The sequence below is a fragment of the Triturus cristatus genome, chromosome 1_2, assembly GCF_964204655.1.
Source record: "Triturus cristatus chromosome 1_2, aTriCri1.1, whole genome shotgun sequence".
Taxonomy (NCBI): Eukaryota; Metazoa; Chordata; class Amphibia; order Caudata; family Salamandridae; genus Triturus; species Triturus cristatus.
Window position 1 is genome coordinate 578,694,743 of NC_140580.1, and position 12,275 is coordinate 578,707,017.

The window sequence follows — 12,275 nt, forward strand, 5'->3', positions numbered from 1 at the left end:
GGCCTGCTCTTTCATTCCGTCCTAGCAGTCAATGTACAGCCAACGGCCACGCGAGAAACAAAGTATAGCTAAACATAAGGCCACATTTTGCAAAACCAAAACTGCCTTCAAACGTGTCCAATTGGTGCTGATTCCGAAGGATCAGGTTCTGAAACTGCCCCACCTAAACTCACATATGAGAGTTAAGGGCCGGTACCAGATGAGAAAGAGAAAAATATGAAAGTCCTTATGTGGGCCACTTACACAGTTTAGTAACTTCTTGACCCTAGTGAGCCGTGCCACCTCCCCAGGCAGGCCACAAATGGCTGTGGGCCCAGGGATTGTTCAGCCGGGCAATCATTAAGCAGTAAGGGCATGTAAAGAAATGAAACATTCACAAATGTGAATTAGTACTCTGTATGTCAAACCCTTGGCCTGTCACCTCATTTTTAGAGTCAGGCGGATCATCAGCCTTCTATCGGCAGTGCCCTCATTGGCTATCTCGACGGAAAGCTTACTCCAACAGCCCGATGGAGTAGGGGCTGTCGGAGTAAAGCCATCAGAACACCATCTGTCCATCACTGCCCGGAAAATCCTGGTGGTAATGGACAGAAAAAAAATAATGACCTACTCCCCCAAACTCTGTTGAGAAATCAATGTTTTTGTTTTTAAGAAACAAACATGCTTGTAACATACATAGTGGTGGACTAGGAGAAACCTACACCTGTGAAGTTGGGGACCTTTTTAAAGGACAGCAAAGTTACCTAACTTCGCCAAGCATGGCTTCATTTTTCTGACCAGATTGCCTGCAACAGAATTCCCACCTATAAATGCACAGGATATCAGGCTGCAGGGAGTTCTCTTACCCCGCTGTCTCGTAGGGCTATCCAAACCTTGAGTGGAAGCAGAGAAACACAGCAGCTACCACTCAGCAGCTCTTCTCTTCTTCTATTCCTTCTGCCAAAAGACCGGCCTGGGAAAGACAAATTGCAAGGTGCATCTGAGGATAACGGCAAGCCACTGCCCAGTGGTAAAATCGCACCTCTACATTGCACATCAAACTTTGTTAGCTCAATCGTTTGTGAAGTTGGCTAACTTTGAAAAATAATTGTAAAAGTGCGATGGCCCAGATTTTGTTAATTCACATTTTTCTTTTCCTGCCTCTGAATTTGAGAAACAGCATTTTTAATACTATATTCAGAAATAGTTAAGACCTGTGAACCTGCAGACCTGGATTAGAATCCCTCTTTTTTCAAGTGACCAAACATCACATAATCCCTGTCTCTTACAATACTGCATGTTGTAAATTTGTGCTATGAAAAAAATATATGTAATGTAAAAACTAACTACATTGTGCTGTCATGTATTGTTGCAATATAGTTATGGCTATTCGCAAAGGTAAATTACAATTTTGAGTAATTTACATGTTTAACTGGCTTTTACTCATCTTGGTAACTTTACTACTTTTGGCTATTCACAAAATCCAAGTGTAAAATTATTCAAAACTATAGACTTACACACACCTCAGGACAGAGGGTCTGGAGTCACATATACCAGTGTAAATTACTACTATCAAAAAAGAAACAATAGTAAGTCCACGACCACACATAGAAAACCACTGATAATGCATCATGGAGCCACATAAAATAGTGGAGGTACCGACTTAAAATAAAACCTCAAAGGAAATAATATAAAATTCAAAAACATTATTTTAAATAGGTTAAAATGTAAATACATAAAATTTTAATGTAGAAAATCCCAAATCATTACATGTGTTTTATTTAATTTTAAAATATGTTAATATGTTTTTTGAGTTTAGAAATTAATATAACAATAATTTTCATTAAAATATAATTACATTACTTTTACTTAATCATACACATTACTTTTAATAATTATTAATGCGTAGTAAAAACATTTTTTTAGTTGAGGTGGAAATCAATTTTTTCTATTTAAACCTCAGAAAAATTATTTCAATGTAATTTAATATATGAAGTTTAATTAAAGGTTCAAATCAAAATGTAGTTAATAGTGCTGTGGCATTTGTTTTTTATTCATTCCATATCTTAACTAAACACATTTTAATAATTTACATGCATATTTAACATAAAAATATTTTATTGAATTTTTCCAAGTTTAATTAACATTTTTACTTTTCTCTATACTTTACATATGCTCCACTAAAAATATACTTAACTGGGCTGTGATCTGTCTTCAGAACAAATCTTTTACCTCAGATATACAAATATAGCTCTTACATCTGTTGGCAGTCCATCCACAAGCCTGAAGTTTCCTTTCTGTTACAGAATGTGCTTTCTCAACGTGAGAGAAAACTAAGCCACAGTAGACTCACTGCTATCCCATATTTGTGTAAGAACTGCTCCTGCACACTTAACACTAGCATCCACTGTGATTCATACTTTATTGCTCCTCATGAATCTATCTAAAACGGGAGCTATGCAAACTCCTTCTTTAAACCTCCTAAATGCCATATGGTGTGTTTCACCCCTTTTAACCCCATTCTTTCTCTTGAGAAACCTAGTGAAGCTTCAGCTTTTTCTGCAAAATGGCAGATAACTCGTAAAGATCCAGAAATTACATGTCTTCTTCCCTACAAATAGGTTTAGAGCAGTTGTCTCCAACCAGTGGACCAGTAGCTCCCAGACACCTTCAGAGTAACTCACAGCCTTAAGTTTCTTTTTAAAGAAGTATATGGTCATATTTAACTTTTAAAGTTAAGGGAAGGCAGTGTTTATTTTGCATTATTATCATCAGACTGTAGATTGCAGTGTTGTGTGTAGATTTAGATTCCGTTTATAGGTATCCCGATTTATGCCCTTATATAGGTACAATTCACATTGCCCTTATTTGGACATAGAAATCCGGCCTTTATTTAGACATTGTCCGTGCAAACCAAATACAGGCAGGGCCACCTACATCCATCCATCCACGTCACAACGATTTCTTGGAAAACCAGACCCTTAAGCCTTAAGGAATTTCCCCCAGCTGGAATATTGATTTCTCCAAGAACTCATTAAGTATGCATGAACATCTATTCCTTAGGGGTTCATTCATGACGTTCCTCTGCCCGACTTTTACGTCAATACTGGCATTCCTAGACACCTTCAAGGTATAAATATACCAGCACTTGCCTTGGCAAATTGCGGTTCCCGGAGGATTCGATCCGACTCAGACTACGCGGTTTGCCACGGCAAGTTCGGAAGAAGATCGAGTTCCAGCCTGATGCACTGACCTGACGCTGTCATCCTCCTCACAGAGAAACCAGCTCCAGTGCTCTCTGACTTCCCTTGCGGGGGGTTAGACTATTGAGTCCAGAAAAGAGATTCCAACCTCTCTCATTCTCAGGTATGAAGCTGACTAGAACTTAGAGAAACTTTTGGCAACTCTTGGCTAAACTAAATTATAGCTAGCTATACTTTAGAAATAGCACCTACTTCAAACCTCGTACTGCACTTAGGCTAGGTACACTGGGGTAGAACAATTTAGAAGCATCAGATGAGTATCACATTCTAGCATTATGTTATTTATGTATGTATTTTGATTAATATATGTCATAGCTACAAACCATGCTATTGCAGTATTATTTTATCTTACTGCTAACCTCGTACATATTGTACTTTGCAGTCTGTCTTACGATTGTAACAATTCATATCTCTTGCACGAGAAATAAGACTGTTCAATAAACCCTTTTTATTGAAAATGCTGTCTCTCTATTTCTGTGCAACTCTGTAGAAACGAAGCATGCACGATTGACTAGGTGAAACTGTTATCTATTGTTTCCACGATTCTGAGACTGTTCCGAGTCTAAAGGGAAACAAAGTTGTCATGTTTATGCGGTTGTCAGAGACAAATCCTTTCTTGTATATTCGAGAAGTTTCTAGTGACCTCTGAGTTAGCTGGCACACACAAGTAATTAAGTTTAATATACTCGATAGAGACATACTGACCTTAGTCTTATGTCAAATCTATAGTGTATGTCATTCCAATGCACAGAGCCTATCAGGGATATAGGAACTACACTACAGCAGGGCCTGATAATGAGCAGTGCTCAGTCAGATTCATGACCCAGGCTGGGGCTGGGGCACAAAGGTGAACAACTGAAGCACTGAGGTATTTAACTCCTAAATAAAATCCTCTGTCCCTCAATATTGCAGCTGTGAACACAATGTTGGTTCTGAATGCTTTTAAATGGGAGAAAATAAAAATAAAAAGTTACCATAATGATTAAGTTAACCTCTTCATTTTACTTTTCTCATTTCAAGTGTGGCAAATACAAACAGCGGGCATCTTGCTCCCAGTTTGCAGTAGACACTGTGTCATAAGTATAACTGACAAATACAGCATTTAAAGTGCAGAAAAATGTTCCATATTATAAACATTTTTACAGAGCATTTTTCTGCACTTTAAATTTCTCTCATTTAAAAACAAAAAAAGATTGTATGTTTGTCTTATACATGTAACAGACCCACATATGGCAAAAGGTATTTCCTGTGCTGCAAGTACATACGACACAGGATCTCAGTCGCCAATACATATATATCCCAGTCATACGCACACGTTTATACATCCCCAAGACCACACTCTCACTGACACACAGGGCAGCCCTGTCCTACTGGCCCTAGTATTTTGTTCAAACCACAGTATCTGGCTCTATGGACATTAGGCTGTAAGTCAATGAAGCTGGGTGTGGCGGTGTCTGGTAACAATGCGCGAGTGGTTTAACCTTCAGTAGATCACAATGATGTTCACGCATCAGAATTAGCTCACATTACAGGAAAGGTTGGAGACACCTGGTTTGGAGACTTCCTCTGCAGCTTTCAGCAATCTATCATTCAGTATAACTCCCTAGTGTGTCAACAGGTCCTAAATATTCAATTTATTCCACCGACTTCTCCTTCCCCAATTTCAACCCATTTTTATGCAAAATCTTCAGAGATAGAAAACTCTCAAATCATGCTCTGCTATATTCATACCAAAAATAAATACACCCACAACCAGAACGATTGAACAGACTTACACCAAACTCGGCATGAATACACAACTTTACTCTAAAAGCGTGCATTTGCTGGTTTGCTGTAAATCTGTTGGTAGGTTTTGAGATATCACTGTTTGAAAAGGTGCTGGTGGGCTTGAAAGGGTTAACACTTGTATATCCTGTATTTCCTGTCAGTTGAAAACCCATTTGTTGATTGCTCATAATTCTGGCGCTGTTTGACAAATAATCATGAAATTTAGCAGTGAGAATGATGCTGTGACTCTTCAGCAAAAGGTACCTGCTGGTATGCAGATTTTACATTTCATTCAGGAAATAGCTTTGCCCCATGTATTGTTGCTAACATCCTCAATTCTAGGCAACAGGTACCCATACAGGCAGATCACTTTATTGTTGCTCCTTAGGTCCATATACACATGGAAATCCTGTCAATTGTTTTCATGACTATTACAGGTGAGGCCCATAAAGAACACTCAACAGGATCAAACACCTTCTCTCTACACACTTTTTCTAGGTATTTAGTTAGCACTTCTCTCACAACCAGAAGTACAATTGTCATCAAACACTACTGCACTAATTTGCTCTCTAAACTTTTACACCATTCATCGATTCACCATCCACAACACACTCACTATCCATGTCTCTCACCATTCCCTTCATGGACTTTGTCACCTCCACAGCCCCACCTTCATTATGTTCAACTGTTACCTGTTTTCCATTTCCTGCTTTAGCGACAATGTCAAACACACCCTTGTTGTTACAATACCAGAATATCAGGATATCCTGTCCTTTGCTGGAAACATAAGTTTTCCATTTGAATGGTTTAATCCAGTGATTCCTAAACTGTGGTCCGGTGACATCTGGAGGTCCACGCCTCCTATTTAGGTAGTCCGTGGCTGCTTAGAAAATTAAATTACATTAAAAGATTAATAAAGTGTTTATAACCTTCTGTAAATGTGCAGGAATTTGAAATTAGAAGCTAAAAAATAAGTTTGTGTCCTCATATTGTTTCGTGGGAGCAGTGCTTGTGCATTACAAACAGAATATAATATGTACAATGGGTGGCCTCAATTCAATTTAGAGAAGCTCCAACCTTACCATTACATTTAAAACTTGATTTTTATCTTTGTGAATTAAATTAAATATTTCATCATTAGTGCATTTGTGTGATGAATGCTTGTTCTGTATTTTTGTCCATTGTTTAGTGATTCAAACAGTTGAAATTGCTTGGGCGGCTGGCGTCCCTGGGGGTCGCCAACTTGCAGTAATTATTCAGAGGGGGCCCAAAGAATCCATTAATGATTATGTGGGTTTCAACAGAAGTCAAAAGGTTAAAAACCACTGTTTTAGTCCATGAAACTAATACATGATACAAAATATCCATTGAGATCAAAATTCTGTTTCGCATAAGTTGTGGTAATGACATTGGGAAGCATCAATATTCTGTTTCTCCAGCCACTTTCAATTGTTATGCAAGACAAAATAGACAGTTAATTGCAGAAACCACATACTGATCCAAGAGCTATGCCACAAGTATATTTGCTGTAATATCACAAACTTTGTCTATTCCACATTGACTTTATTATTTCACTGTTTCCTACTGTGAGAATCAAACAGTTGCCTGTTAAATGTACTGAGTCTTCTCTTACCATGAGTACCCTGGTCTTCTTCAAACCACTCCTACAGACCCTCAAAAAATATTCTATTTGGCCGCAATTGCTGAAAGATTTATTTAAAGACGTAGAACTCCTGGAACTCACTATATATAGCACAGACTCTTATCTGGAACATATATTATTTCCCATAGTTACTTGGTCGGCTGTCTTTTTAGATTTAATTTCTTCTTCCTGGAATGTTTTTATAGTTGCCACACTCCCCACATTAATACAGTGTATTTCGTTAGCTTTACCTTGTAGCTACTGAATACTAGTTTCAATTTCTACAGCATATTCCAGCGAAAAATCATTGCTACAGAGTAGTTTTTCTGGATTTTATTATCAAAACACTTCACCGTGCTTTGATCCATAAACAGAGATTGGGAAAACTTTCCAAATTTGCTTCATGATGCGATCCCTCTCAATGTTGCAATGTTCGTATTCACACTCTTGCCAGCTACTTGCTCCATAGTGAAAAATTTAAATTTCCTATAAACTAAATGTTTCTAAGTAGAAAATGGTTTCTCCAAACGTTTCACAGCCTCAAAAGGCTCCTCTAGGTCTTCCCTTTCTGTTGGTTCTCAGTAAGGATTGCATGAACTCTCTGTCCCACCATGCCTAAACAGGTTCTAAGACTAACCTATTTCTTATGGATCCCCATACAAAACAACAAGATACACCTTAAAAACATGATACCACTTTTTTCACTGCATTGGAGGTTCGCCTGGTGCATGACCAGACAGAGCTGGTGGAGTCATGGTATGTATTCACTTGTAATGTGAGTAAACTTAAGTATTTCAACAAAGTATTTAGACAATCTTTAGATACAAAAATGTTGTGATACCTTTGACAAGAACCATACAAATCATAAATGAGGAAAGTCTCATCCAGCTTCCAAAATGCACCTCAAAAGCTAGACTTTGCAATGCCCTTCACATGTTGTCCTGACACATACGGGCAAAAGGTAGCAATAGGCCAGTCTGCACCACCATACCATGCAGACAACTGTACCTCATCGATGAACAATTTCCTGGTTTGAATGTTGCAGGATGTCAGTGTGAACATGTCATAAACACTGACCCAAATGTGTGGTTAGTTTGAACGTAGATGTCATGGGTAGAAAAGAATGTAGGTGATAAGCACTAGGCCTGGGCAAAATGTTTAATTCCACTCACAGAATTAGAGGAATTTGGCAACTCTGGGTTACTCTTGTAATGTGGAGTTCCAGCCAAAGTCCATCACTCAACATGTGGCAAAGCTTTTTTTTTACATTTGAGCACCAAGATGACAACGGGAAGAACGCGAGGCTCCAGTAAGAGAGCTAGCGAGCGCAAGCGAGATTTGGGGCTCCCTAGCACAATTTCTGGTCTCTAGGAAGCCTTTCGGTGCAATTGTCTAACGCAAGCAGTCATGGTCAGAAGGCTGCGTCTCGAGTAGATTTTCTACTCGAACAGCAGCAAAATCAACTCAAGTTAATTTTTCGAATAGGTATTTGCACTACCAGCGCTAAATCGCAGTGCAACATGCATCTTCTGCCTGTTGGTGGAACTCCGTGCAATCTCGCGGAGTTTCTATGCAACTCCGCAGAATTCCACTGAATTAAATTCTGCAAGTTACGCCCACACCAAAATAGGCACGTTTGCATGTTCCGGCCAGTGCCTCACCTACGCAGCTTGACCTGAAAGGCCCTACCCGTAGACCTCACACATAGTTAATCAATGAGGCTCCACAACAGAATTGTAGACAACTCTCACTCATGTCATGGTATCTTGTGGCCTCTTACTGCAATGGCACATGGGCACCTCTCCAGATATCAGTTGGGTTCACAGCTCCTCCAGATCTGCCCGCTCTGCCTTACTGGTGTCCTTCAGCTGCCAGCAGTATGCTGTGCACACATAGGTTGGGTAGATACAGAATCTTGTAGCAAATAATAAGAAAGTACTACATGTGATATTTATTCTGAACTCCCAACTGGAGCTTGTTGCCACAAGGGCCGGGCTGGCTGTAGTGGGCATTGGCCGTTTTTCCGGGAGGCTGAAAGGGTGGGACCAGTTTTGAAGCGGTGGGGGGCAGTTTTGTTACTGGGGGGCGGTTTTGCAGCAGTGCTGCAACATCAGCCCCCAGTAACAAAAGCAGCACACAAGCGTTTCCATCCTTCCTGGGCAGGCAGTGATTCCCCAGGGACCAAGCAGCCATCCCCGAAATCCACCTCCCCAAAACTGGTCCGAGAAAATTGCCAGGGCTGCCTTCAGTTCCCAGTCCAGAACTGGTTGCCACAAAATGCCTCACCAACTGCCAGTCCTAACCGCTCTGTCATTCAACTTCTACATGCTATTACATCAAGTCTATACAAATACTGGTACGAGACGAAGACACAACATTCTGGCCTCTGCTGGAGTGTCCTGCATGATGGGTATAGTTATGATCTTAATAACTAGTGTCCCTGACACTTATTACCCGAAGGGCATCAGTAAACAAATGCCGTCCTTGTGCAAAAGCTGCAGTCACCAAGTGATTAATTCTGGGGCCCCATGCATGTAAAATTTGGAGTGGAACCTACCACGAATTTGCAGACGATGAGATAAAATACATTTTGTGTAGATATACAGCACGCAATTATGGAGATGGGGGAAGACCGGGACGGGCGCTCTCAAACAGGATACGGCCCGCACATACCGCGTCTTACATAACCCAGATCACAAACATGCAAGGCCAACTCACATAAGACACCCAGTCGATTCTGGACTGTTTCTCCACATATTATACCCGCCTTTACTCTACACAGTTGACCACGTCCCCACCTGAAATATACCAGTACTTAGATGATATCACCCTGGCATGGCTGTCAGATGAACATCGTAAATATTTCTGCCACCACATTACTGAAGCTGAGATAAAGGAGGCGATTAACTCCCTCCCGAATAATAAGGCTCCCAGTCAGTATGGATGGGCTCCCTGGAGAGTTCTATAAAGAATTTAGACTTACTAATCTCACATCTGGCTGAGATGTATGAGGAGGCCTACGAAGAGGGCAGGCTGCCGGCCTCCCTGAGAGAGGCACTACTGATTACTCTCCCCAAACCAGATAAAGACCCAGCAAAGTGCGAATCTTACCGCCCATTTTCCTTAATAAATATAGACGCTAAAATATTAGCTAAAATTATTGCAACACGGATACAGCCTCTGATACGAAATCTGATCTTGCCAGACCAAGCTGGCTTTATACCAACTCGGTCCACGACGCAAAATCTGAGGACCAAATTTGCAATGTTCCACCACTTGAATCCCGATGTACCAGGCGCCGCGTCCCTACTGGACGCGGTGAAGGCTTTTGATTCAGTGGAGTGGTCATTTATGTTCACAGTACTACGTAGGATGGGTTTTCTGGAACCGTTTCTGCGCTGGATCGTGCTGCTATATACGGAGCCTAGCGATCGGATTAGAGTGAATGGCAATACATCAGATCCGATCAGCATAAGTTGTGGAACCAGGCAGGGATGCCCGCTCTCGCCGCTTCTCTTTACACTAGCGCTGGAACCACTAGCATGTAAAATAAGGCAAAAGCATGCAGATACCGCACTACAATTTCAGCTTTGACTAGTCAGCATATCACTGTATGCTGACGATATGGTTCTATATACACGAAACCCAGATCTCAAATTAAACTCACTCATTAGAGAATACATTAGATTCGAACACTACTCAGAACTCAGCATAAATTGGGACAAGTCAGTAGTGATACCACTCACACCAGGCACAACACAGCCAAATCTGGATTACCCTTTACTCTGGCAGACTGAAGCTGTAAAATACCTCTGCATATGGATTCACCGGGATCCAGAGGTAGTGATTAGAGAAAACTATGGCAGGGCAATAACAAAACTAGAGGATCATATAGATAGGTGGATCAAGCTACCGCTTTCATTGGCTGACAGGATTGCTATACAAAAGATGGTCGTATTACCAAAATGTCTATACTTATTTATGAATATACCGATGTGGCTCACACAATTAGTGTTTACTAAATTGCGTACAGTCATGCTGAGGCTAACGTGGGGGGGAAGCAGGCGAGAGTGTGGTGGAAAGTCCTGACTAGACCATATCATCAAGGGGGCTTTGGAGCACCAAATCTCCAATTGTACTAGTACTGTGCGCAGGCACAGCATGCCCATTACTGGTTGCATCCACACGGCCATATACCGCACATAGCAGTCGAACATAAGAGCGTGAAGCCAACCCCACTGATCATCTTCGTATCGGACCCGAGGAGGAACATCCTGAGAGATGTCATACATCCTGTCAACTGCACATCTAGGGCATGGTACATGCCTGCGAAACGCGCACAGAAACTCCCAATATATGCTCCAGCGCTGCCCATCTCCCACCACCCACACATAACAGTAACACAAGAAAAGCGTATGCTAACTTTACGGGGGAAATGGGTATAAGCACTATGGGCAACATATTTCCGCATAGCCAATTTATATCACAAGATGACCCGTCCCTTAGTATACATTGCACGCCTTTAAAGATATTCTCATACCTACGACTTTGTATGGCAGTTAGAGAATTATATCCATCATTCCCAGACGAACCAGCTACGTTTAACGCACTGCAGATCTTGTTGTCAGTGCCTACACGCCAAAGATTAGTAACACAATTGTATAACGCGGCCCAGGGCGAACAGATCCAAGCTCTAAATAAATCGCTTCAGAGATGGGAGGAGGCAATTGGTGGTCCTATCACTAAAGAGGATTGGGATTACAGCTGTGCGCAGATGCAGTTGCTCACACCGAACTGCAATTTGCGCATTATACACTTCAAAATTGCATAAATACAGGCTACGACAAGAAGACAAATGTCATAGATGTAGCGCAGCTGGTGCGGATTTTCTGCACATGGCGTGGTCATGCCCCCAGCTCCAACCCTACTGGCAAGAAGTAGTTAATACTCTGGAGCTCATGCTGGCGGAGCAGATACCCAACGAACCGCTAGTATGCCTGCTAAGGGTACACAAGATCCGGTTAGCCAGGAGACACAAGCTTCTGGCTGTGGCATTATTGCTGGCCAAACAATACATAGCCTTGCGCTGGGGGAGCAGGCGCCCGCCACAATACAAGGACTGGGTCACAGACATGACCTACTGTAAAGAGACACTGGAGACATATACAGAGGAACTGCCACAGGCCTCTAGACCCAGGGATTTTTGGGAACCATTTGTACAATACCTTAGATCCACACAAACCGATGACTGAATCTATAACATAACATATCAGTAGTGTGGGCTTCTCTAGAACAGCTGTGGTGACGTGAGACATAGAGAGCCGGAAGTGAAGGGGAGATGTAGGTGCGGACTGTAAACAATACGGACATAATGTAACACGCTATAAAGATGCTGCTGGGTAAATACTATAAAAATGATAAATTGCATCGGCTGTACATGTCAATAAGTGAAAAGCCTCTGTAATTTGCAGTCTTATGAAATAAGATATCTATGCTGTGTATATCTGTATTTTTTCTTTTTGCTGATCAGAAAAAAAATTATAATTAAAAAAAAAAAAAATTGGAGTGGAATTGTTTTGCTGCTTCTCATCCGAAGCCTGATTGTACTAGTCTATGAGACAAAA